Raw genomic sequence first — 26909 nt, 5'->3', positions numbered from 1 at the left:
CCACCGTTCGGCCGTCCCTACAAGGTCCTAATAGCGCCCTGGATCCTATCTACGGATTCCTGCCCACTTGGCACATTCATAACTCGGACAGCAGCACTAGCAAGACGCGGGACTATATTCTAGCTAGTTGGTGAGGTAAGTGGGAAATAATACGTTCATTTTATACACACTTATAATCTATAGTTTATGCTTCATAATCCAATCCAATAAATAGCCAATCACAATATTGAATATTACATATAACCCTGGGAGAACATAAACACAGCTATGGAATGGTGGAACAGTAACAAGTTGAGTGCACGCTGTTCCAATTAAATAAAATCTACGATCATCGTATTTCTTTGGTCTGTAAGCGGCTCAATGCCAACACTCGTGGAATTACATTTGCAGGCAGTCCGCGTACACGCTCATTACGAACGCATTGCTCCACCACCAAGTAAAAATGGATTTATCAAACATAAAATAAGAGGCGGTTCGTAATGCTCGCTACATACCTATGCAAAGTTGCCAAGTAAATAAATTGAATCGTTAGGATTTTTACGCCGACGTCTTACATAAAATGTCCGTGTACAGGATACTGGAACACTATTTCGGTTCTCGTTTTCATGTGCGAGGTGTGGACTTAATGAGGCCAGGGAAGAAATTTCTTTCGTGTCTTTGCCCGCGCACTGTTAATTGTAGAAGTTGTTCCTCGCCGAAATTAGCCGCGTTTCTGAGTAGAACGTTTCCAGTTTGCGGAGAGTAATAAGGTGAACATGACAATTTGCAATGGGATTGTAAAACGGAAACTCGACAGCGAGGCTGAAATGCAAATCGGAGTTTCCTCACTTCAAATTCTAGCAATTTTCACGTTGCCTCTCCAACTATCGAGTCGGATGAAATTAGGAAAATGTATAAATCACGTGACACTTTTTACTCGAATTGTGGTGAACCAAATTGGAATGAGAATTTGATTTCAGTAGTGGTTTTATTAACCCCCTGACAAATGTCTCTAGCTCTACCCTTCACAGCAAATCTTTTTTCACTTGGTGTTAAAGCACATTTGATCGAGATTTGTGATCGTCGAGTCAGAAAAACAGCGGAGATGATTATTTTTAAACAAAATTTTAGCAGTGCCGCAGTGGTTCAAGTTACAACAAAATACCTACCAAGAATTTGACGAAATCAACGTTAAAAAATAACTTATAAAGGCTGGAACTTCTACGTACAGGTGTCCCAGAGTTGCGAAAAAGCTCCATAACTTGTTTGTTATTAAAGATAAAATCGCTAAATTTGGTGCACTTTTTCCGTTAAAAAGACAATACAAAAATCTAGTAGGCCTAACAAATATCACACAATATGGCACTCCATAAAAATGAATCAACCAACAAAACAGTGTTTAACAATTAAACATTTAATTATTTTAGTGATTTTTAGTGATTTTAAGATAGCACCCTAGATTTTCACATTCGACTATACAAACCCTATGCCGTTGGAAAGTTTGTGAAAAAAGTTTTCGACCAGTGCAATAATAAATGCCGGGTGCCATTTGAAAAAAATGAGTTTTTGACATTTTTAATTTGTTATATTTAAAAAATTTAACAGATGAGGCAAACATTCAGGAATCAAACAGCGTCAATTATTTTAATTTATGTGCAACTATTTGGAAGGTACGAATTTTCGAAAGGACCCCTGCAATTCGGAATTCTGGTAAAAAAAGCGCCACTGATCAAAAACGATGGTACTATCGCGGCCATCCAAAAGTGAACGTTTTTTTTTATAGTTTGATTTTTACTTTAAATCATAGGCGTCCTAAAATGTCAAAGTTTGACGCTAGCGATAAAAAAATTATTGAAACTATTTTTTTTAAATGCCACATCTCACTCCGATTCAGACAGCTAGGGCTATTGCAAAGCTAGAAGAAAATTGGTCGTTGGCCGCTGTGGAGAGAGAATTACATTGCAGTAAGACTTGGATCTTCAATATAAAGAGGCGTTGGCAAGAAAATAGGCTTGAGAGGCCAATACGAATAGGTGTTGGAAAGGTTTCTTTACTAAAGTTTACTTTCACCTTAATAATGTATTAATTACTTCTCAGCCTCATTTTTATTAAACATTATTTATTACAACTTTTTATTATTAAAATAGTAACGCCTGCTGCACGAACGCCAATGAATACAGCCTGATTGAATCTAACGAAAAATACGGAAATTTTCGCAAGCTATCCTTCAGTTTTGGATGGCCGCGATTGTACATAAGTAAAAACGACCTGTATAAATTTGATGCATAATTTAGCATAAAATTCAAAAATAAAATCAAACTGGGTAGGTTCCATTTAAAAAAACATAACTTTAGTGTTTTCATAATATTGGGACACCTGTATATATACCGCAATATTTTCCGAATATATAAAAAGTTGATATCTTTAATAACAAACAAGTTATGGAGCTTTTTCGCAACTCTGGAACACCTGTATATAAATAAATTAATTTGGTGAATAGTAGAAAGACAAATGCAAATTGACTGAAGTAAACGGTCAAAAACAAAAAAGAGACGACCAATGATAAAGAATGTCGTCAAAGAACAACTAGTGTGTGTTAGGTCAGTGATGCAATGTTGATAAAACAAATGATTGTAAGTATAGCGTTTTCACGTCACTCTGACGGTTTGCGTTATGAAACTGCAATATTCACTAAATGAACAAAGTGGTATTTTTGTACTATGGCGGACAATAAATTTAGGCCGGCCTGACATTGGCATGACATCAAAATGTGAAGCTGGCATTATGTTCAACTAACCCCATTTTCGATTTTTGTCATTCTTGTCATCGTGACAGCGATAATCAAAAGTAAAAGTGGGAAAAGAAGCGTGCACCAGAGAGAAGTGTTACTACAAATCAGTTATGCTAGTGGGTCATGATCTGTAAGTTACGAAAAGGGCGAAGGAAACGCCAAACAGCTTGAAAATCTTCAGTTTGACAAACTGACACAGTGACACATCAGTCATAATGACAATAAATGGTCGCTTGCATTAACTTTTTTGAAATGTCAGAAATTTGCCGGCCTAAATTTATTGTCCGCCATAGTACTCTACTATTTGTAGTACAGCTAAATTTGAATTTACTTAGCACCGCTCGTTGTGGATGTCAGATCGAACCCATCCAGAAATTGGAGGTTTTACACGTCCTACATACTCATTCCATCAGAATGTATTTAAAAAGCAAAAGGCCCAACACCAAGTAAAGTCCATTCAAAAATCAAAAAACCACCAACGTCGCATTTTCCTCGATAATTACTATCGGCAACGCTGTCTAGTGTTAAATTTGGTGACACTTGTAATTTTGAGGTTAAATGTTTATTAAGTGTCTTGTTTTTCTGGGCATGTTTAAGTAAAAATAATAAGAATCAATAAATAACTGAAACGTGCTGCTAATAAAACAATATGAACGAAATTCAAAGCAATTGAATTTTATTTTGAATGAAATAAATATCACAATTTATAGTCACCAACATAGTATGAAAAAATATCTACCTAGGGTTTTTTAAATTTTACCAACCTAAAGCAACAGGTGGTGGTTTTTTGATTTTTGAATGGATTTTATGTAAAAGACAATTTCATTTAATTGAGTTTCATAGTTACAGTTCAAGCCTTCAGAGTCACATGAAAACGCTATAGAAGGCTGACCAAGTTGTAACAACCGAAAGCTGTAAAAGATATCTTATGTAATGACAAGCTCTTATAACATGTTTACAAATGAATAAGTGGCCAAAAAACAGGAAATAGACGACAAATGAATAACGATGATAGTCAAAAAAACTTGTCTGTGTGAGATCACTGGGACAGTGTTAACAAAACTAATAAAATGTTTGGATATTAATTAATGTTGGGATCAAAGACCAATTTGGGCCGATGGCCGAAACAAAAGACCTTCAGATTGATAAAATTCTATATTCCACTTTTTGAACCTTTCACAATGACCAAAACGTTCCATGAATAAATAGTTGGCCAGTTCTAATAAATAAAATCAAATTCCATCGCCATAACAATTAAGTATAAACACTGATAAGTGCATGTGCAAAGTTTGACATGAAAAGGTTCGGTGAAAGACAAATTTGTACGAGTATTGTGACAAAATCGAGTACCGTTCAGTGAACAAGTAGCTATTTTTGAAGGGGTTATCTGGCAACGAAATTCTTTATGACATGTTAACAACATTAGTCGTTCAATGTCCATCTTGTTTTATCATAAAAATCTGGAGTGCGGTGTTTAAAAGAAGTAAAAAATTCTTTTAAACGAATAGAGAGTTGGAAGACTAATGCGTCATCAACAGAAAAAGTCGATATTGTCCATATTAAGATTTTGGAAAATCCATGAATCGCTGTAAAAGGAACACCATTGAACGTGTTTTTTACATTACTAATAATGAATTGCAAATTGACACCCAAATGGTTAAATGCATATCAACAGTGAATCAATGAGGATGACAACACCCACATCGATTTGGAGACAATTTGAAGATAGTTGGACCGTATAACAGCAATGAATGAAACTTGGGTTCACTATCATAACCCAGAGACCAAATCAATTACAAAAGAGCGGAAAGGTGTTGATTCTCGGCCGCAAAAGTTGCCGGAAAAGTCCTCGCCTCCATTATGTGGAATAAAGATAGGGTAATTTTCACTGATGACATGCAGAAAGGAAAATCGGTGACGGGGAATAATTTGTATTTTTTTGTTAATGAAACTTTAAACCAAAATTGTGGAAACGCGTCGTGGAAAGTTTTTTTCAAGGTGCGTTGTTTTTCCAAGACAATACACCTGCTGGTTACCCTGCAAAAATCATCCAGTATATTCTCCTGAATTAACTCCATGGAATTGCCTATTTTGAAAATTCAAGAAAATGATGTAAATATACGTCAAAAGAGATTGTAATCGATTCTCTGGACAGTCCAAGGGGTTAGGCTTACTTTATGAACATTGTGTTAAAAGTTCATGGAGTTGATGGATGCTTGTGTTGAGTAAAATAATATTATTGGGCAAATATGTTGTTTTCTTTTACACGAGGCTAGAAACTTATCAATACTCCTCTTAATGCCAGAATGCGAAATCATGGAATAATTCGCGTAATTTTTTTTGTAGAAAATTAGAACGCGTTGTGCATGTTGAAATTAATGTTTTCATTAAACATTTTCATATACATAGGTATGTGCAAAATTTTTAATACTTCACAAATCAGGGCTTTCAAATAACTCGAAATAAATTAGTGTAGTTGAAGCATTTCGCTGAAGAATTTCAAAAAATTATTTTAGAAAACAATTGCCGCAACAATATTTTCGGCGGAAAACGATATGACAGAATCATTGATGAAATGAAACAGCTAAAAATCTTGTAAGTGGATGAGGTGATGTATTGTGTTCGAAAGAACAATTCCGTTTAAAAGTTACCGTATTTACAACAATTTAAAACTGAAAGGAAACCGAGTGAATATGCGTTACTGGCGGAATCTTAATTTTAGTCATGATGTTTTCACGAGAAAAGTAGTTCTGAGAGTTAATAGTACAGTTCAAAGCAGTTTTGTAGTTTTGTCTATACTCCATTCTTTATCTTGGTGAGTGGTCTTTGGGAAATTTTCAGCCGTCAAGTTGAATTTAGGGATTTTTGAAAGTTCCAATGGAAAAGTGCGTTGGAAGTTGTTGAAAAATATTCAAATATTACAATAATGTACTTACAGAGACGACGCAAAGTCTTTCTATTTATTATTTTCCAGGTTAAATTGCTCATGATTCATATGCACCGAGACCACCGAGACATAACCTCAAACGTGTACGTGTCATCTTCATATCGCATCATTTTCTAAAATTTTAATAACTTGCTTGGGAATTTCAAAATGTTCTAGACCGGCCACACACTTTTTATGGTTTATGGTTTAAGAATCCGGTTAATTTCTCACACCCAAACTTCTTTGCAATATTGCCCGGCACGGGACGAGAATAATGTTCGGTCGGATTGACCGACGACGGACGCCGATTTTCATATCGGGAACGGTTAAATTTGAGAATCGATGTGTACGGCTTATATATTTACATTTCGTGACATAAGATTGTGAGATTTGGACATGAATGCTTGACGAAGTTTCTGAATCTGAATGACAGTGATGACAGTTAATATTTGATTTACACGACACACAAATTTGGTGGAAAAAGTAAAACTTAGAAAGCTACCCATGGCTTGCTTGATCGCATCGACCACTCACCAAGATAAAAAATGGAGTATAAATGTTATCTTTAAAATCGGAAAATATCAACAAGAGGAAGAATTTAATCGACCACCAAGACACTTATCGATTTAATTATAAAAGAGGATAGAAGATAGAAAACGACAGTTTATATAGAAGATTTTAAGTCAAACATCAAACATCAGGTTGTTAATAATTTGCCAAGCTCCAGATTCATAGCACAGCAAATCACAGAGGTTGTAAAGGAAACTTGCAACAAAACTTTCAGGAAAAAGAAGCTCGCAAAATTCAGACATCAAAGGAATTACTGGTTAAATAAGGAGATCGAGTATTTAGTGCGATGCATCCAGTGTCTAATAAACGTCGCCGAAGATTCAAAGCATCAATCTCAAGAAGGTTCAAGTATATCTTCCGGATCAGAAGTATCAAAGATTAACAGTAGAGTTAAATTTTATTAAATTTAAGAACTCTTTGACAGAGGTCAATTCATTGTAGACGTCCCGCTGAGAAACGACTAAAAAAACTAGAACAATATAATATCGAAGCTTTCATAACTACGATACCAAACATGATGAAAATTTGGTTCATAATCAAATCATTCAAATCTATGACATCAAGTAGGTAACTAATATTATGTTTAACAAAACGTCTCAATTATGAATGATTGTTTTCTATTGGTAGAGAGAAATGTATAAAAAAACAAAAGATACATATTTAAGCATAAATATGAATGAAAATGAAAAAAGAAAAATGAAAAATGAAAAATGAAAAATGGAAAATGAAAAATGAAAAATGAAAAATGAAAAATGAAAAATGAAAAATGAAAAATGAAAAATGAAAAATGAAAAATGAAAAATGAAAATGAAAACAGTCCTTGACTGATTCATGCCTTTTGTAGCCGCTGTATTTCATATTTTTGTTCAATAATTTTAAGGTTTTGCTTTGTATTTATTTACATATTTTATGTTTTTTTTTTTGGATGGCTGCAATAAACAATTGAAGCAAATTTAGTAGGTTGGCATCCCTAAGCAATTGCTAAACCTAGACATTGGCACATGTCATTTCTCGATTAATTTTTTAAGGTAAAGTTTTGGAGGTTGAATATTGAATTGTGAATTTTCCACATTTACTTTTAAATTTAAAAAAAACAAGTTTCACTAACATGATTAAATTAAAATTGAATTAACAACAATTCAAATAAATGTGCTCAGCAGTAAAAACCATTTTTTTTAATAAAGCGTGATAATAACAACTTCATTTGCTTTGACTTTTGGTTTGACACATTTAAATTTGCAAATGTCAACATTTCACTTAAAGTATGTTGCCAACCTATCAGAATGAATCACAAGCATGTATACTGGGTATTTACGTCCAATCTAGTCACACAATAAATTTAGGTTATGATTTTAAAGTTTTTTAAAGTGAAACAATGCAAACAAGATATTTCTTTACAATTTTATGCTTTAGTCCAAAGAGGCTCTTCTGATTTTTATAACTATTTTTGTCCTGGATAATAATTTGTTATGACTCTTTTTTCTTTGTCTTGAAAATTTGAAACTTAGCAAAATACAGATGTCTCACCTAAGACTTTCAGGTCTTATATCTCTATTATTTATGAAATAATAGAGATATAAGACCTAAAAGGTTTAGGTGGGACACCCTGTACAATTAAATATGCAATTTATTTGACAGTATCAGATTTAGACAAATAGATAAATTGAAAAATCATAGATATCAATATATCGGGTGATCAATAAGGACTGTTTAAGTTGGCAATACAATTAAAAACTTGTTTTTATTCGGCTATTTACAACACTGCAACCGGATATGTTTTGTGGGTTTATTTGACAGATATCTGACGTAGCATTAATAACGACAAAATGGTAGGTTATGAGAGTAAAAATTAACGGCAAAAAGAAATCAAAGTTGGAATTCGGAATAATAATCTAAAAATTAACTAAAGGAAACTCTCGAAGTGCTCCCCATTTTGCTCTAAACATAAATTAAGTCTTCTCTCGAACGATTCACCAGAATCTTTAATTTAATTTGAAATGTCAAATTTGACTTGTCACTGATGCGGCTGTCAGTGTGAACCCGTCAACAACCGGAAGTTACTCCAGTTGTACCATTTAAAAATAAAATTGAGCATTACCAACTTAAACAGTCCTTCTTGATCACCCAGTATAATATGAAAATAACTATTGAATTAACAAATTTTACAACTAAGTACAATTTTGTTTTTGACAGTCCAAATATTTTTTTAAATTTATGATAAACTCCTACTGATATTGTAATTTTACTCGACAATTTAATAGTAACCTTTGAATATTTAGCAATAAAACTCCAAAATATAATCAGAGGTAATCTGCGGTCAAGTTTGTTAATCGTTTATCTACACTCGAAAATTCGTACTCACTCTCATGATCCTACTAGGCTCGTGACAATTGACAATAACATTTACATATAGTTTGTCTCAATTCTAAATTTCCACCACCTGTTAAATTATGTTGGCAAAATAAAAATATTTATGAATTGGGGATTCTTATAACCAAAGTTGGCAGTATAATTATTTTATAAACATGATTCGAAAACATTAAAATTAGTTCATAAGTTTATTTTGCTTTTAGAATTTGATTTTTTACCTACTTATTTGCTGCATTTTAAAAAACGTTTTCGTTCTTTTCCTTTATTCTAAAATTTTGAGTTGTAAGAACGGAAATTGACAGATAACCTAACAAATGCAATCTGACGCATTTTTCACCAAACAGTGTTGCCGGTTGTATTTCCAACGTAAAATGCAGTGTTGGTGGAAATTTAGAATTGAGACAGACTTTTGTTTCAAAATACATATAATCTGTTTCAAAATCAAAAATCCACCAACACTCGAAAATACAACCGACAACGTCGCCAACTTTTGTTTTTAGTGTGTCTGCGAATGTCAGAAAAAAATGGGGTTATGAAAGAAAACTGTTGACAGTCGTTTTGGTCGTAGTTCATCGTGTTTTTTTCTTCTCATTTTATTATTTCACTCAAAAGGTATGATAAGGTAGCTACCACCTTTTGTACATAATAATTATTTTGTATTACGTAAGTAAACTCAACAGTTCTCAGTCAAATTTTGGCAGAAGGTTGGGCAAACCCAAAAAAATGAAACTTATTCTAGGGAGTTTTTTTCTGCCAACATAATTCAACAGGTGGTGGATTTTTGATTTTGAAATAGATTATAGTATACATATTAATGAACGAGTTTTATAAGGGTTGATTTGGCGCACGAGTCCCAAGTGTAGAAAACGAGCGGTGGGGGAGTTTTCTATAGCACGAATGCGCTAATGCCCTTATAAAACGAGTTTTTTATGTTTTTTCGAATTTGCACCCTTGTTTTAATTTTTAAATAAAAAAAATAAATGTTCAAATTCTAGGGAATTTTGTATTAATTGATAATTCAAGGTAACGGATGCAACTACATCTGCAACAGATGTTAAAAAGTAGAGTTTGAACATTGGAAGTTTTTTGGTGTAAATGACAATAATACACTGAAATATTGATAAAAATTTTCTTAGAGACCTTTAGAGTACTTTAATATACATATAGTCATAAACGATTCCAAATTGAATACAATGATAGACCTATTAAAGACGCAAATTCTAAAAATTACCTTTTTTGTTCGACACTGTCAGAATTTGAGAATTTTCTCCTATGTGAACGGATTTTGATAAATGTCACAACTTGTCAAAACGAAACGTCAAGCTAATTTTAAAGATTTTAAGCAATTTGGAGCTTTTAAGGGGCTGGTCGAACAAAAAAACGTTGTATTCAACTCGTGCTCGTGTAAATTGGGCTTTTTTGGCACTCGTGCTAAAAAACCCCAATTTACACAAGAACTCGTCAAATAAACTACTATTATTATCCCCTCACTGATTATTATTATCGAAATATCCGAAAAATTTTGCTTTTGTATGAAAGAACTCGAACGCATTTAACCGAGCGGAAATATTTTTTTTCGTTCGGTGTTGCATTGACCGCACGAAATTAGTCCTGAGGTGAGGTGATACTTTCCGTCCAACTTGAATCCGTTTGTGTATTTTTTTTTATTCATGTCTTTTCGTAACACAGTCTTGTTTCTCAATGCCGCGTATCTGTAAAAAAATAAACGAATATCCGAAAGTAATGAATTACGGAAGGAGAAAAAAAGCCTCCGTATCCAATTATTTATTGCGTACATAAATTTTGTAAGTACGCGTTAGGTATTATACCCGGTCGTATCCGTAGACCGGACCGCATTAGAATGGTACATTGTGGGTACCGACATTGTTCTAATCTTGATTTAAGCCAAGTCCGTGGTGCGGTGTGAGTTATAATCGAGTGCATTAATCCTCATAATTTTTACCGAGTTACAATGCTTACTTAACTGTGCATAAGTGGTTATTGATAAGCGCCATATTTTAATAATAATGAATAATTCAGTTGGTATTTTATTGACATGTCATATTTTATGGTCAGTCTGTTGTACTGAACTCGGTGATTATTTAGGTATTTGTACCGTTGCCTCCTACACCAGTGCGTTGAGATAATGCATCTGGTCTGCTTGATAGATAGAAATTCCAAGCTGAAACGCGCTTTGCGAGGCGTGGTCCCGTTCTTATTCCCTGGGGCACCCCATTAATAAAATTTTGACGCCTAACTTGGCTACCAGACGTTGTATATAAATTAATGAATTAATATTATTTTCAAAATAATTTTTACCAGAACCAGCGGGACAACTGAATTGTTTCGAATAGAAAGCGTGAGGAATGTCGCGGTGCGAGCCGTAACAATGTTTATGACCCACCAATTTGTTGTTATTAATTATTTGAGTATGTCGCTTTTTTGTCCTGGATCCGAATCGACTGGAACTCGCGGATAATGCCACCGTCATAAATTAACCGATAAATTTATTGAAAGGACTGTGTTTGCGCAATTACGTTGACATCCGACAAATGCGCCATTGTTGAAGTACTGCCTTTGGACGTAAGACGGTGATCCATTATGCGCCGACGGCTCCTTCCGCATCAACGACGACGACGCGACAAAAACCGTGAAAAGGACGTTTTTCTATTTTTATTTAAAAAAAATCTCAAAAAGCTTACTCCTCGAACCAATTATGCAACATTTTTAGATGTGCATTATATCTAAAATTCTAATTTTTTTTTTCAATTCGGAAGTACAAATAGTATCTTATATGTATTGTAACGACATTATCTTCTTCTCTCAAAAGAAACAGAGAAAAGAATGATTTAGGCACGAAGATATCAAAAACTATTTCCTTTTATATCGTAGTTTAAGTAGGTGCCCAAAAAGCTATATTTTATAAAGAATATAAGAAGACGCAATCATAGGCAATGGATCATCTTTTGTAGGAATATAATTGCTTAGATGTAGCAACTCAAAAAAGATTACAATTCTTCTGAAGCAAAAACTACAATGAAGAAAATCAACACCTCTCAAAGCCTATATGAAATCAAATGATATCACTTAAAAAACGCCCGATACCCCGATAACTCTTTCCAAAGAAAATTAAAAATATCCCACTCGAATATTTATTTAATATCGCGCGTTGGAAAAATTAAACCGTTTAGAATAGTGTAAAGTTTGAATTTCCCGCCATTTGACACCAATGATATTTGTTTATGTTTAATCGGGACATAATTGAACATGTTTGTTTTCAGCAAAGGGTGCCCTTAGCTATTTGCTTCGAGAATAGGAATCGTTAAATTATTCTATTTTTAATGTAAAACATTGCAAAGAAAGAAAAAAAGAAAGATTTTTTTGGCTCTAAATTTTAGGTTAGCTGTCAACATGCTCCAATTAATCTACGCTTTAAAAAAGCACAAGAATTGACGGTTTCTAACGCTTTCCCAGCCCAGGATTTCATTTGAACTGTGGAAATGAGTCCGCCGCTAGAGATCCTAGAGTGCCAAAGTCTCTAGGGCGGTTCAAGGTCATGTGCGAATCTTCTGTGAGCAAAAATGATGTGCTAGGGGTGCTTTCGAATGATACATAAAATGACGAGGTTCGGTTCTGTTATTAGATGTTTTTTTCTCTCTAACGATAATAACAATTGAGATAAAACGCCTAAGAACTCTAACCTTATAGTGCACTTGATCTTTAATAATAATTTGACACCACCTATACTGAGAAAAGAATCTCTTAGTGTAACGGAGACTTGATTGCTACGAGTCACAAAATTTAAAGATCTATTTAACTTCCGTTATCTGCTTTTTTGTCAAGCTAGTTATTTTTTTACGATAGGGCATGTATTATAATCTTATAGTTCTTAGACGACTGTACGGTACTCGCATCGTAATTTCATATTTCTATATTCGATGGTTATGATACTAGTGTCGTAAACTTCCATGTTTTCGGAATGAAGTTCGTACGCAACAAGGACCAAAACTGTTTTACCGTTCTTTAATTGAACCACTAATGAAATATTACATATTACATGAAGTCATTCTTTCAATACCAAGGCAATAATCACCTGAGCGATGAAAAGACATTTCAGACACTTGGGTATATACTCCATATCTGACATAACATACTCGGTAAATTGGAAATTTATAAAAGTCGTGTTTAAAAATACCTCAAAAGTTAAAAATGTTTGCTCCTGAATTATTTATTTTATTGTGTTAATGTAAGAAGATAAAATACTTAAAATAATAGAATATGTAAAAAAGAGTTCTATGAATTTGTGACATGGTGCGTATTTTTTTGGAAAAATCAAAAATAAATAAAACTTTTACCATGTGGGCCAAATATTCGTCGGATTTATTTCTGGTCTCTTCAATGTTACACATTTGCAATTTTTTTGATGGTAGACAGGGCAGAGGGGGACGTAAGTTACTATAAGTATAAACAACTTTAATATAGTTGTGACGTCATTACTATAAATCCACCATAAAGTAAATATACACATACCTCTACCTCTAAATTTATTCTCCCTCTCATTTTTATTGTACCCAATATCGTGGCAATAAATTTGAAATATTCTACCGCATGAGCAACAATTACTGTTTCAGTTGGCAATAAATTCTGGTGACTTTTGGTGACTTTTATATCATGATCCAACGAGAAAACCGTTTTATTAATAAAAGATTACAAAAACCAAGACACCAGCAGTCAATAAAACAAACGGAAATAAGTACAATTCATAGTCTTGCCAATTTAACGTAAATTTTTTTGTTGCCAACTGACACAGTTATTGTTGCTCACCCGGTATTTTCCAGCGGATTCAACGCAGTTTAAATAGCTGATGAGAATCTTTGAGTCATGAGGGCAGGATTAGTCTAACAATGTGACAATATTATTAGAGAACTTGAAGACAAAAAAAAAATGAATTATTGATAATTTGCAATAATCTGACATAAATGACAACCACTGACATAATGATATCACAACGCTACTTTTTTTTTTATTTTCCACCTAACAGCGAGACTGGTGCTAATTTTGGGTAAAGGTAAAAATGTGTTGGTGTTTTTTTTTTATTGTCGAAAAAACTATATTCTTCCAAATTCGTAACATAAGTATTGCCCATAACAGCTATAGTTTCGTGGTATAGGTAGAGCTGTTGGATTTTCTCATGGGCTATCTGCGCAAACGGCGAATATTATTTATTATTTTCGTCTCTCTCTCGTTTATTTCTTTATCGTGTGATTTTTAAAATTTCACCTCAAAGCTGTTTAAAGCTAACCTCATTTTTTGCGTTGCGCCAACTTTGACGGGAAATTTTAATGAACACCCGATATCTGTACTGGTATAAATGAAAATACGTATTTAGATACATATAATAAGCAAATACAACATTTTTATTGTTTCTTGTAACTTTTATCATTTAAATGTGTCGTGATAATAATCAGCAGGCCTAATGGGACACAACCTTAAACTGTGTACGATGTAAATTTTTATTGATCTTGTTCTTTTGGTTTAACCATTTTGTCTTCAATACATATTTTAATCTTGAAGGCATCTAAAGCGAAAGAACGTTCTCCTGTTGATTTTATTCAAATGAAGTATTAACGCATGGGAAAGTAGGTACAGTTGGGAGCACGGAATTTCGCACACCAATTTCTATGTCATTTAAAAAAAACTATCTAGTCTAAGCTTTATTGTCATTATAATCAATCATGACTGACGTTTCACCTAAACTGTTACGAAAATGCCGCCAGTATCTCATTTTAAAAAATTAAGATAATAACTGTCCAATGTGTGCGAAATTCCGTGCTCGCCACTGTACCTCATTTTAATAAAAAAGTCTCAAATACCGAAAAACAATAAATGCGACAATACACGTGAGTTACAATAAAAAGAAAGCTAATACCAATAATATAGAACAAAGCAATTCCGCCTTCGTCCTCCCATAAACAACTTCGTCAATGATTTTATGGGAATCATAAAAAGAGAAGAATACAATCAGCTAACACATTGTCACTAAATTGTAAAACCAAAGATTCTACACCAAAAATTTACATTAGACATAAAAGTAGCGACAGATGTACAACTGTCCTGCGAGGTGTATGTCTATATATGCCTCATTTCAACTACACGATAAAGCAATAAAAGTGAAGAAACAACGGAACACGACGAAAATTTGCAAAATTTAGATAAGAACGAAATAAGTGGGAAAATAATTGTACAGTCAAGCATCGCCATCCAGAGATGCCCTGACACTTAACCTCCAATTATTTTATCACATGATGCCGAGACAATAAAAGTGAAACGTGAATAGGATAAAAGGGTTATAATAGTAACACCAATGGCTCAGTATTTACTTAAGACATGTTCACTGGGTTAGTAAAGCAGATTAAATTATCACGCTGTAGTTGAGATATAATTTAATTTTAGAAAAAATTCATTGCTGAAATGGTTTTGAAACACCAATTGTATCCAAATGGGACACCTTCGTGTAAGAAATATTTAAATTCCAATAATTATAAAGTTTATTAATATGTATATCAAAAAGTAGTAAACAATTCAGATGAGTATAAGTAAATGAGACGTGCTCTCTTATTAACACGAGATTCTAAACTGAAAACTAAAATTCCTCTTCACCCCCAGCACGATGTAACATAAACAAAACGAGGTGATAATGCGGGGTTAGGCGGGTACGTCCTATCGAATGGGACGTTATTATGACACCAACCACTTCAAGCAGGTGCCCTTCGAACCGAGCGTCCAGACTAAGCAAGGGAGATGTGAGAATTTCGTACATTCGCTTATCAAAACTAAAAAAAAACGACCTTTCGTTAGTGCTATCGTCATCAAATAATTAGTTCCTGCTTTTAGATCAAAGTGGAATTAATTAAAAAAATATAATTGGACCAATGCGGATCTCAAATTTTATCACGGTATTGGCCGTTGAGGGCCATGCAGCTCAATTAGCTCATAACACTCGCGTTTATCGCGTTCTACCCATTTGAAATGTTTCAAAGAAGATAAAATTGTGTAGTCTTCGATCGAATAATAAATAAACAGCGATAAAGAGGAAAATCGCAATTTGAACCGTTAAGATCGAGGCTAAAATGCAGGGAACCTTCGCTAATAAATAACGTTAGCATTGTACAGGTGCAGTGAAAAAAATCACGTACTACTTGCCCAGATGGCCGTTGGAAAAATCAAAATACTTCCCCTTTAATATACAAGTCATGAAAGGTCGAGGGAGTTCGTTCCAGTGCTGAAGCAGTTGTACTGTGAACAATGTTGAATTTCCTTAAACAAGCTATTATTAAATTGATTTAGTCGTAACCGGTGGAGTTACTAATTGAAACAACTAAGATTTCATGAGGAGGCGGAATGTTGAAGCATTACCGCGATGAAATCTACTAAATATAGGTACTATGCACTCGAGCCTGCCACGAAGTTCTTTGCACTTGAAAACGTACTCTCCGACGATTTTTCCTCGCTCTGGTTTCACCACAAAGCTAATAAATACGGACGGTACGATCTTAATTCCGTTAATTAGACCTTCTCGTTGCTAATAAATTGGAAATTGAATGCGGTTCGGGACGCCTTCGAGATGTGAGTACCGCGACTCGTCGATCGAGTACCGGTTCATTGTTTTCCATTTTTTTTTTGCAGGAATCATCCTCGATACGTTTCTTCTGGTCGAGGTTCTTGTGTGTATTTTTACACTTTGCAGAAATTCATGCCAGATTACCTTCATTAGTACATCCGTTATCCTCCATTGTCACTGGCTGGGTTTGTACAAAGCGAAAAGTGTTTCGCATTACACTACTATACCTGTCTAATTAAATCCGCGTTCCGAACTGGATAATTGTTGGAATTATTTACTGCTATTAATTTATCATTTAATATTTATTTTGTGCCGGCTACATTCAGCTACGTTCTGTTTCAGGAACAAAACAAAATAATTGCTTTGAAGTCAGTTCCACAACAGTGGTTGTTATTCCTTCTTTTCATTTTGTCGGGTTTGGTGGAATTGCGCACTGCAGTTTCTTCTTTATTCAAATGAAAAAGTGCTCTTTCGGCCGAGGAAGAACCAATTAATAAAACATCTCGAGTTTGAATCTCACCGCGAAATTTACTCACTGCGAGTCCAAATGTGTCACAAGAATTACGGATTTATTTGAGAAGATATTTTACGCTTCGAATCCAAAGAAAGAAGAGCTCTTGTAAGCTGCACTTTTTTACTTTAATATAATAACTGTAGATGTAGAACTTGTTCCAATATTTTTCTATCAACGTGAAAGTGTCATTTTAGTTTTACTGACAGTTTAGTTATTGTAAATTCACATTAAAATGTCAAAGTATAAATTCACTTAAAAAGTCAACGCACTATGACAATAAAAAAATAATATCGTTTATGAACAGCACGTTTAATTGAATTGAATTGAATTATTGTAGAAAATCGTGTTGCAATACGTTAATGACATAATAAAATCTTCCAACTTACAAAAATAGTAGTTTATTTAACGAGTTCGTGTGTAATTTGGGCTTTTTTTGGCATGAGTGGGCCAGTTTAAAACTCGAGTGAAACGAGATTTTTAAAGGTCCACGAGTGCCAATAAAAGCCCAAATTACACAAGAATGAGTTGAATACGTTTTTTTGTTCGACGACCCCCCCAAAGGCTCCAAATCGATGAAAATCTATAAAATTAGCTTGACGTTTTGTTTTTACAAGTTGTCAAATTTATCAAAATCCGTTCACACAGGAGAAAATTTTCAAATTCTGACAGTGTTGAACAAAAAATTTTTTTAAAAACACATACTTTGAAAGATCTATGGCAAAAATATAAACAAATCTGTTTTGTTATGTTTAATTTATTTTTTTCATTTATTACTGTTGGAGTCATAATAAATACAGTCGAGGACAGAAAAAAGTAGGACAATGTTTTTTCGCTAATGTAAAGTCTGTTTACTCTTTCTATGGTTACTATTAAAATATTTAATTGTTTATTATACTTAACTCAATTTTAGCTAAATTTCTTAATAACGCTTGTCCTACTTTTTTCTGTCGGCGACTGTACATTTACAAAATATAAACAGATCTGTTTTGCTAAATGAAAGATGAAAAAATTAAACTTCTTTTGAATCTTCGTTTAATTTCTCCTTAATCAGTAATAAATCTCGCGTTTGAAGTTAGGAAGTTTTACTGTGTCGCCCACGAAAATTTTTTTTACTTCTACTGTATTCTGATATACAGGCTGATTCAAGTTTTACCGCCGTATCGAAAACACCCCAAAAAATTTCAGGAATGATTGTGTATCGCTGTTGAAAATTCTGTAAAAATTTCAAATTTGATAATAATACAGTAAATATTTCATTTTAATTCAATGACCGCTACATTAATTTACATAATTTTTCACTGACAGTCCTTTCAAACAGTTAGGAAAAATTTGGTGTCATTGAAATCATGAAAACATCACCGGTTTTTAAAATAAATGGAATTTGATATTAAAGTGCAAAATTTTGCTATGATTTATTATTAAATTGGGTGGTCATTTTCACAAAAGAGATTGACATGGGTTCTTTATGGTACCCTTTAGGGACTTAAGAATTACTAAAAAAGTCTTTCAACAGATGTTTGTTGACTGTTTACCAACAATGAGGTATTATTTATTTACTGAATGAAGTGATAGAGAAAAATTGATTACACACATTTGAAGTCTTATGTCAAAGAAATGTAACCTTAACGTTTCGTCATTTTTACTATTTTTTTAAAAGGTTTATCGCGCAGGCGGTAAAAGTTGAACTCTACAGAGGTGGGGTGGAGCAGGTTCCTACATGGGGTAAAGGTGCAAATCCACGATGAGATATTTTCATGCAATTTTGGTCTCATGATACAAAAATTTCACGAACAACTAAATTTCATTGTGGAAACACTAGTGAGATACATGAAACACTGAAACATATAGCACAAGATATTGTCTCCTGCAAGTTGTTCGTGAAATTTTTGTATCATGAGACCAAAATTGCATGAAAATATCTCATTGTGGATTTGCACCTTTATAATAATCATACTTTTTACAGTAATATGTCTTTGTTCTTCTATTCCCGAAAAAAGTATATACATAATTCTGTTTGCTAAATATTTACTAATAAAGACCGTGCAAAAATGTTTTTATATAATTTTTGTTATATTACTCAACACTTAGTACATACTTGGGAATATATAAATTTCCATTATAATTTTTTCTTTGTATTTTTTTTTATGTAATTTTGATTAACACGGTCACATACCTACAACTACAATGGTGTCTAACAAAAATGTATTATAACTAAAAGTACTACAAGGTTCCCCAAAAACTTGCTCTGACGATTTGTCTGATCACTTTATTAATATTTCGAAAAATGCTTTGCTTTACTTTTTCGGTTTATAATAACTTACCTTAGTTACAGTAACTGAGAATATCATCGCTATCTGCTATAATTTATTTAGACACTTTTAGTTCTTTACTACCTCTCGTGTCATAAATTATTTTTATTATTATTAAATATTATACTAACAATTTGCCTCTCCCTCACATATTTCTATTTTATTTGAATTAATGCAGATCTGATAATACTTTAATTTAAATTATTAGACGTAAGCTTCACTCTACATAAAAATAATTTTAGATAGGAACTTGCAGGTGGCTATTAATTCTATGTAGTAAAAACAACTGCTTTTATTTTTGAAAAAAATCCTAGTAAAAATCAGTGTAAATAAATTATTTTTAAGTAGTTCTGCTCAGTTAAGAAATTAAAAAATTAAATCAACAAAATCTTTTTTCTATAATTGATTCAAAAAATTGAAATTCACGCATAGTTATCTGTGCCTGAAGTGGGTCATTTTCTGACGTGTATTTTTTTTTGCATTGTTAGTAAGATCGAAACCATAGAAACCATACAAAACAGTGTGTGAAATGCAATTTCACGCATACGACTATTTCTGTTTTTCATTTCACGCACTGTTTTTTATTAGTTACCTAGCAACATGGTCACTGCATTGAAACTCCAGAGTTCCTTCAAAAATTTGAATTTTTAATTTCAATTTTTTGAATCAATTATAGAAAAAATATTGTTTATATTTCGTGCGCGAAGATGTTTTTGTGCATTCAAAGGCTTATACTGCCTCGACCTTCGTCTCGGCGTAAAAGACCTTTTCATGCACAAAAAACAATCTCTTCGCGCACTTAATATAAAAATAACTATTTTATTTTTGATGATCTTAAAAAATTTAATTTTTTTGAAAATATCTTATGTAAAATTATTTTTGGCAATTTTTCATTCTCCTCTTAGTGGTTAACCGTCTTGTTTAGTTTTTCAAAACAAACAATGAACAAATTTTCATTAGACTTAATTAATTAAGTAGTTAATAAATTAGTATAATTTATATTATACAGGCTGTTTGATAAAAAACGCCTCAACCCACAACTTTTTTATTTATTATCCGATTTCAATGAACAAAAAAACCGAAGATATGGTTTTTCATGCGCTACGAAGCAGCCATAAAATTTTTTTTTTTGGTGTTATTTTCAGTAGCTTACGATAGTCAACTTTTTTTTTTTAAATGGACACATGTAGTTTTTTAGGCTCAGTTTGATAATTTTTTTTTTCTGAATCTGACGATGTATAAAAAGTTATCGTTTGGTCCATAGCTGACTAAAAAAAAATAAAACAATTTTTAATTGTGGTTCAGTTTATTATGAAATTTTCAAGTGTGCCGTGAAAAACAATTGGAATACAAATAGCAACAAATATCAAGTGTGAGTTTGAAAATTTTCAGGTGCAATCTTGAAGAGTTTTATTATTTTCTTGGAAAACATAAATAATAATTTAAAAAAAATATATTTTTTTTCTATTAACTTTTTGTTTTTTGACTAATTACGATTTTTATTTCACTCGAACATAAAATAATAGTCAAATGACTGCAATCCTGCATTACTGACAATGTTATTTTATACTTAAATAAAAAATGTTTAAAAAAGCAGATGAAAACTTCTAAGCTGACGTTTAGATGACATTTATCGTACTTTGTATTCTGATTGTTTTTCACGGCACTCTTTAGAATTTTATAATAAGCTGAACCACAAAAAAATGTGTTTTTTTTTTCAGTTAGCTATGAACCAAATGATAACTTTCAATACCTCATTAGATCCAGAAAAAAACACCTTACCAGACCAAGCCTAAAAAACTACATGTGTCCATTTAAAAAAAAAGTTGACTATCGTTAGCTATTGAAGATAACGCCAAAAAAAAATTATGACTGTTTTGTAGCGCTTGAAAAACCATATCTTTGATTTTTTTGTTCATTGAAATCGGGTAATAAATAACAAAGTTATGGGTTGAGGCGTTTTTCATCAAACAGCCTGTATTCATTGCGGAATCAGGCGATTCAAAATCAAGGAAATTCCTTTTTGAGAGGATTCCCCTTACCATTCAACGTCGAAACGCTGCAAGCATTCGGGAGAATTTTCCAGATTCCGCATTATTATCGGAAATTTTTCTATTGTAAAACAAAAATGTTATGTACTTAAGTTGATTAATTACAACTTATTGAAGCATGTTAATTTAGATTTAAAAAAATTCATTTCTGAATCAAGTTCTTTTTTATTCAAAATTACCTATTTGTTCACATTATCCTATAGTACCGACAGGTGTATTTTATTTTTCTTTGTTGCTGCGACAAAATGTATTAAATAAATTATTCATGAATTCGTTTAATTATATTGTCTATTGTTCCAGTTAATTATTTTGTTGTTTCTTTAATTAATTTATTCTCTAACTGAATTCGTTGTAAAACTATTTTTGTAAATATTTTACGTTGCTCTTTAATTTATGTTATTAAATTTAATTTTGCGAAATTATTTGTTAAACAAGTTGTTGCGAAAGTAACAACACGAATTTGCCTACTGTCTCAGGTAGAGTAATTATTTTTGTTGGAAATCCCAGAATATTAAAATTAAATATGTATTTATAATTAAAAATAAACATGCAAATTCCCAAATTTATTACAATATTCAAATAAATATATTTCAGCTAATTACGTATATCAAACACTTTTGTAACAATCTTAATTTTTTTAGTAATTATGTAATTCTTTTCAGTCACTCATGAAATAATGGTTTTTGTGCTACTGACGGTGTTGTCATTATTTCTACTACTGGTCTAGTTTACTACTACCGAAGTCTTTTTAGAAGAATCTGGCAAAATTGAACAGGGTAAGTAATTTTTCTACACAGTACACTCCAACTCTCTTCCATTTGAACAAGTCTCAAACTCTTATCGAAACCACGGTTTATTAATTTTTAGATGCGGGTTCAAAATGCTTTGGATCGTAGCGATGTCTCTGTTGATACTCTTGGCGATCCTTTCCGAGTTACTTCGCCAGTATCAAATACACAGGAAACGTTAAAAATTAAATAAATTCAAAATTGGAAACACACTGTGCAGTATTCTTTATTAAAAAAAAAAAACAAGATGAAAAGATGCGATTTGTTGTGGAAATTCCGTCTGAAATCTGGTCCACCGAAGGCCAAGTTTCCTTTTCCCAAATACAAAAAAGCAGTTATGCACATGGGAGTATCGATAAATCATCGACGGTCCCGCGTTGACACACTGCCTTACTATGTTATTAGTGTGGAGGTGCTCCAAAACGTTTCGAAGAACTCCCATCCAACTACTAATATGCAAATTCGATAAAAACGCGATTAAAAGATCTTCGCATCAGCGTGCCTCAAAGTCATGCATTGTTCCATGCAAATGAGGCAGGCCGCATCGTACTTAATCATTTATTATTATAAGTATAAAGGCCAAACTTTACCGTGCTGCAAGACCGGGTGTTCGCATAACCTGATCCCGTGAACGATTGTCAACTCGCCCCTGATATGCAAACTAACTAGTTCCGGTCCTGCCGGTTCCTCCAAGATCCTTAATTTTTATGCAAGGACAAAGGCTCCATTAAAGGGTGGGAATGGTAAATGCACCAGTCGATAAGTGCTTAGGTGGGTACACCAAGACGCATTTGCGTCCCGGAGACACCCGGCCGGCCATGTTGCTCACCCGAGGGTATCGCTTTTGGTCGGACCCGTTCCCATAAAACTCAACCCACGACGGACCAGAAGTGAAATTGAACAAATCCAAACAAGTGGAATTGTCATTATTATCGCCGGAGAGTACGATTCTGAACGGTTGCTAGTTCCTGATAGATCGCTCCCGTGCTGTACGGTGTGGAAAATTAATTTCGTTTCCAGCCTCCGACGGCATGATTGATGATAATGAAAAATTAAGCGATTAAATTAGTCATACGTATCTGGGTAAATTATAAAGATTTCAATAAAAAGAATCGACTAGGCGAGCTGCGGCCGAACTTAGCGGTGAAGATGACATTACGCCTAGAATTGCTTGGTAGCCTCCGAAGTGATTTATAGCGGCGACTTTCAACGCTGTTGGATACAAACAAGGTCGTTAGGTTTATTAGTGTTTGTTGGTTTTTTAACTACGGCATTTTGCTGCTTGTATTTTACATATATGTAAGCAATAGGTTTCAATTTTAAGATCTAAGATAAAACTGTTCTTTATTCAAATCAAACATCTTTCCATATTTTAGACAAGAAATTCTATATAAAACACGTACTGCCGAGATCGTCCACGCTAACAGATAAAAGGAATAAACATTGAAAAATGTCCCTGTATACCTACCATGTGACATGTGACCGCCGACCAACAATATTTTTTTACACTGACAATCTTACATAATTACGGACCTTTTATGCATGTGAAACGTCATTCAGCTGCGAACGTAAATCTGATTGATGCTCAGTCGTTAAACACACTTTTTCTCTTCATCACAACAAGTAATTGATGTTAATTATTATTGAAATAACATTAAACATTAATCCTGGAACAAAAAACGTATTGGAAGAGGATGTACCACACAGATGGCAAAATCTGTGCCCACCACTGATTGACAACATTCTTATGGTAACTCGTCATATCTACATTAACAAGGAATGTTGTCAAAAATTATTGATATGCTTCAATTTTTTATTTAAATTTGATCCCGTGTGTTTCGAAATTAATTGTCAATATTACATCTAAAAGCTGGCATAAAGTGACCAGTCATATGTCCAGATCTGAATCACATGCAGATAATTTATGTAAACGGAACGTTTGTAACTTATACAGAGTTGCGTTAAACAGACTGAAATTGAAAAATGTGCTTTCAGTTGTTCGACTAGAACCAATATTTTTAAAAGCTTTGTATTTAAGCATTTTTAACAGAATTTTAACAATTTTTCTTTTCGCAATCTAGGAAATCCTCTTTTCATACCTAACGTCTTAACGGTTAAGTACACTACATAATACTGCTAGTGAAATAATTAATATCATATTATATCATAAAGAGTAGAAGTGAGTCTTTTTGTGGTAAGCCCAGAGATTGAAGACCGAGACGAAGTCGAGGTCGCAACTGGGCGGAGCACAAAAAGACCTTCTACTTTGAATGATATATACTATTTTATCTTTTTTGTGCTACGATCATTGAATTTTTTTTAAATTAAATGTATTTAGAATTAATAATTTAGATTTTTTCTCATATAATACTGACCTACCATTTTTGTCAAAATAAAAAAAAGATAGTAACAAATATTAAGCAAATTCAAATTACAATAATAACGAGATCTAACTTTTTGTTAATTCATCTATAGGTATTCTATTCATTTTGATTGTGACCACTCCCTAGTAACTTTTCAGTTGCTAGGTTATTGATAGGGAATTTTAGATAACACTAAATCCAGTCGCAGTTGGCAACTCTCGGAGGCGCCATTTTGACAGAAACGTCACGCTCACAGAAGACAGAACGGAGAACGACTTGCGCAAACGTTTTTCGACGTACACCGTGCGCATATCTATAAAATTGAATTTTGGTACAAAATTTTAGAATTCAAAAAGAAAATGCCACGTCGTCTTCTCAAAGTTGGGACCAAACGGTTAATATTGACTTGTTTCGAGACATTTATTGAAGCCAACGGGAAAACAACTCACAAAGACGAACATCACCAATAAAGTTACCTAACTCTATTTGTGCTTTTTTGTTGTACATTTTGGCTAGTAAGTGTTGTAGTTTGATACCTTCTGCCTTTTCATCCCCGGTAAATTTTTTTGAACTTTTTGTCTGATTAGTTTTTATCTGAAAATATTTGTATTAATCAATGCTAATTGATTAGTAATCCCCAGGCATTTTTCGCGTTTGTCTTACTGCCAAATGACCATTTCCTTCGTTCTTCATTAATATCGAGAATTGCATAAGGTGATTTCGAAGTTTTTACGTTAAATAATCTGTACCTGGATATAACCCCACTTTTCAACAGACGTGATCACAGAATCAGACAGACGTTTTTATTTTCTCCTACTTCAAATATTGATTTCCGTTATTAATATTGATTAATACATTAAAATGATTGCTTTACTACCATGGTCAAGTTTTGACAATTCTGACATTTTCACATCATGTTCACACCACACAAATATTTAGTGTAAAACTTATGCAGCACACAGCTAAACAGCGCCTACTATGTTTTTCGTTGTGGCCACAATCAAGTGAATAGATATGCCGTACCATCATCATTTCAATCGACGAATTATGTTCTTGGTCTTTAGACAAGTAGTATGTAGCTTGTTCTATGTTTAGAAATTTACCTTCGGTACATCGTATTTGCCACCAGCAAAACAGACCGAAGACAATAAAGATTTTAACATTAATTAACGTTATAAATTTTGTTTGACATTTTTATTGTTGCACTTAGAAATCTAAACACGCTTTCGTGTCGTGACCACAGACACTTTTTTGACTGCGAGCAGAAGAAACGAAATTCGGACCAAATCGTACTTCACGGATCCACACGTAGCAATTTTTGGTACCACCCACAAAGACAACAAAAAGTTTCGAGTGCGTCCAGCGTGTGCTGTTCCACTCGGGAAGACTCCATTATCGGCGTCTTTTATGTAAATGTAAATAACTAATTGTCGTGTTATTTTCGGATTGATTGTGTATACGAATGCATAATATATTAGAATTTGACGTCTCCGCAATACAAAACTAATAGAAGTCCGTCTCAATTTCCAAATTTGGTTATTTTTAATTAAGTCATAAACAAAACGTGATTAAGTCTTATGATGTTTCTATGGAAGTTTCAATCTAATACCGTTCACTTTATGTTCCTATTGCCAAATGTTTCATGTTTATGCATGTTTTATTCATTTCTTCCCACATATTTCACACCCGCTAGTTTTACGACATCACATTAGATTACAGTCAGGACCAACAGTGATAAAAAAAATTAACGTCGTTAAATATTTCCAATCCTACGTCCGTGTCATCACTTACTGCTTTCTTATTAATTAAAAAACAAAACCTCGTCGTTATTTCGGTAAAAAATTACATTTCTGAGCCGTGTTGTCATTCACTGTTTTCAATAAATTAACGTCCTCTGCTCCTGGATTCGACCGAAATGTCCATAAATCACGCACAAAAAAATTAGGATGGCACATATTAACATTCTTGTACCGGGGCAGTGCCATTTTTAGACGCAAAATACATTTCTTCATATATGGTGTCGAAAGCAACTCAAAGAAAAAATATTAATAATCAAAAAGTATTTTATTTCCATTTTCTTGTAACCATTACTTATTTTTTTATATGCCTTTGGACATATTTAGACTCAATCCAAGAAAATTATAAAAGAAACAATTAGTTTTTTTAATCTAAAACCAAAATTGTTGCCTAACACATCTTACCAAAAAGGAAACTTGCATTCCATTTATTCCGAAACTAATCTTCCATAATCCTTTCTATTTTGTTTTATATCGATATATCCAGCGTTCAAAAAATGTGTGGCCTATGCTCTCTCTCTCTATGTGTGTGTGTGTCTCTGTCTGTCTGCGCGTTTCTCTCTCTCAATGCTTTAATATTCCAGTAAATTAAAGTGATAAATCATGTGGACTCTTTCATGCGAAATAAATAATTCGCCGAATAAATGACGTTTGACATCTATGGTTTGATAGATCATGAAGATACGTTACCGGAAACAAAAGCGAATAGCAGGGCACCACAATTTTTTTGAACGCTCTTTACTTGTACTCAAAACTCAAAATATTTTTAAAATCACTTTCTTCAGGCTCAGCCGTACGAAACGTTTGTCTTTGCTCAGTACGCACTGTTTG

The 26909-nt window shown here is 33.1% G+C and overlaps 2 long non-coding RNA genes across 2 annotated transcripts; one reads left to right on the top strand and one right to left on the bottom strand.

Moving 5' to 3' along the window:
• Positions 1-16542: 16542 nt before the first annotated feature.
• On the bottom strand, positions 16543-17003 carry LOC138141495 (uncharacterized). The gene is made up of 2 exons (XR_011163176.1): positions 16794-17003; positions 16543-16725 (listed from the first exon to the last, which is right to left on the bottom strand). It is a non-coding gene; the product is annotated as an uncharacterized lncRNA (long non-coding RNA).
• A 4796-nt stretch (positions 17004-21799) lies between these two features.
• LOC138127058 (uncharacterized) lies at positions 21800-22131 on the top strand. The gene is made up of 2 exons (XR_011158083.1): positions 21800-21907; positions 21999-22131. It is a non-coding gene; the product is annotated as an uncharacterized lncRNA (long non-coding RNA).
• Positions 22132-26909: the final 4778 nt, after the last annotated feature.

Source organism: Tenebrio molitor, chromosome 1 (assembly GCF_963966145.1).
Source record: "Tenebrio molitor chromosome 1, icTenMoli1.1, whole genome shotgun sequence".
NCBI lineage: Eukaryota > Metazoa > Arthropoda > Insecta > Coleoptera > Tenebrionidae > Tenebrio > Tenebrio molitor.
The sequence above is the reverse complement of the archived record's forward strand: the minus strand, read 5'-3'. Positions and strand labels throughout refer to the sequence as shown.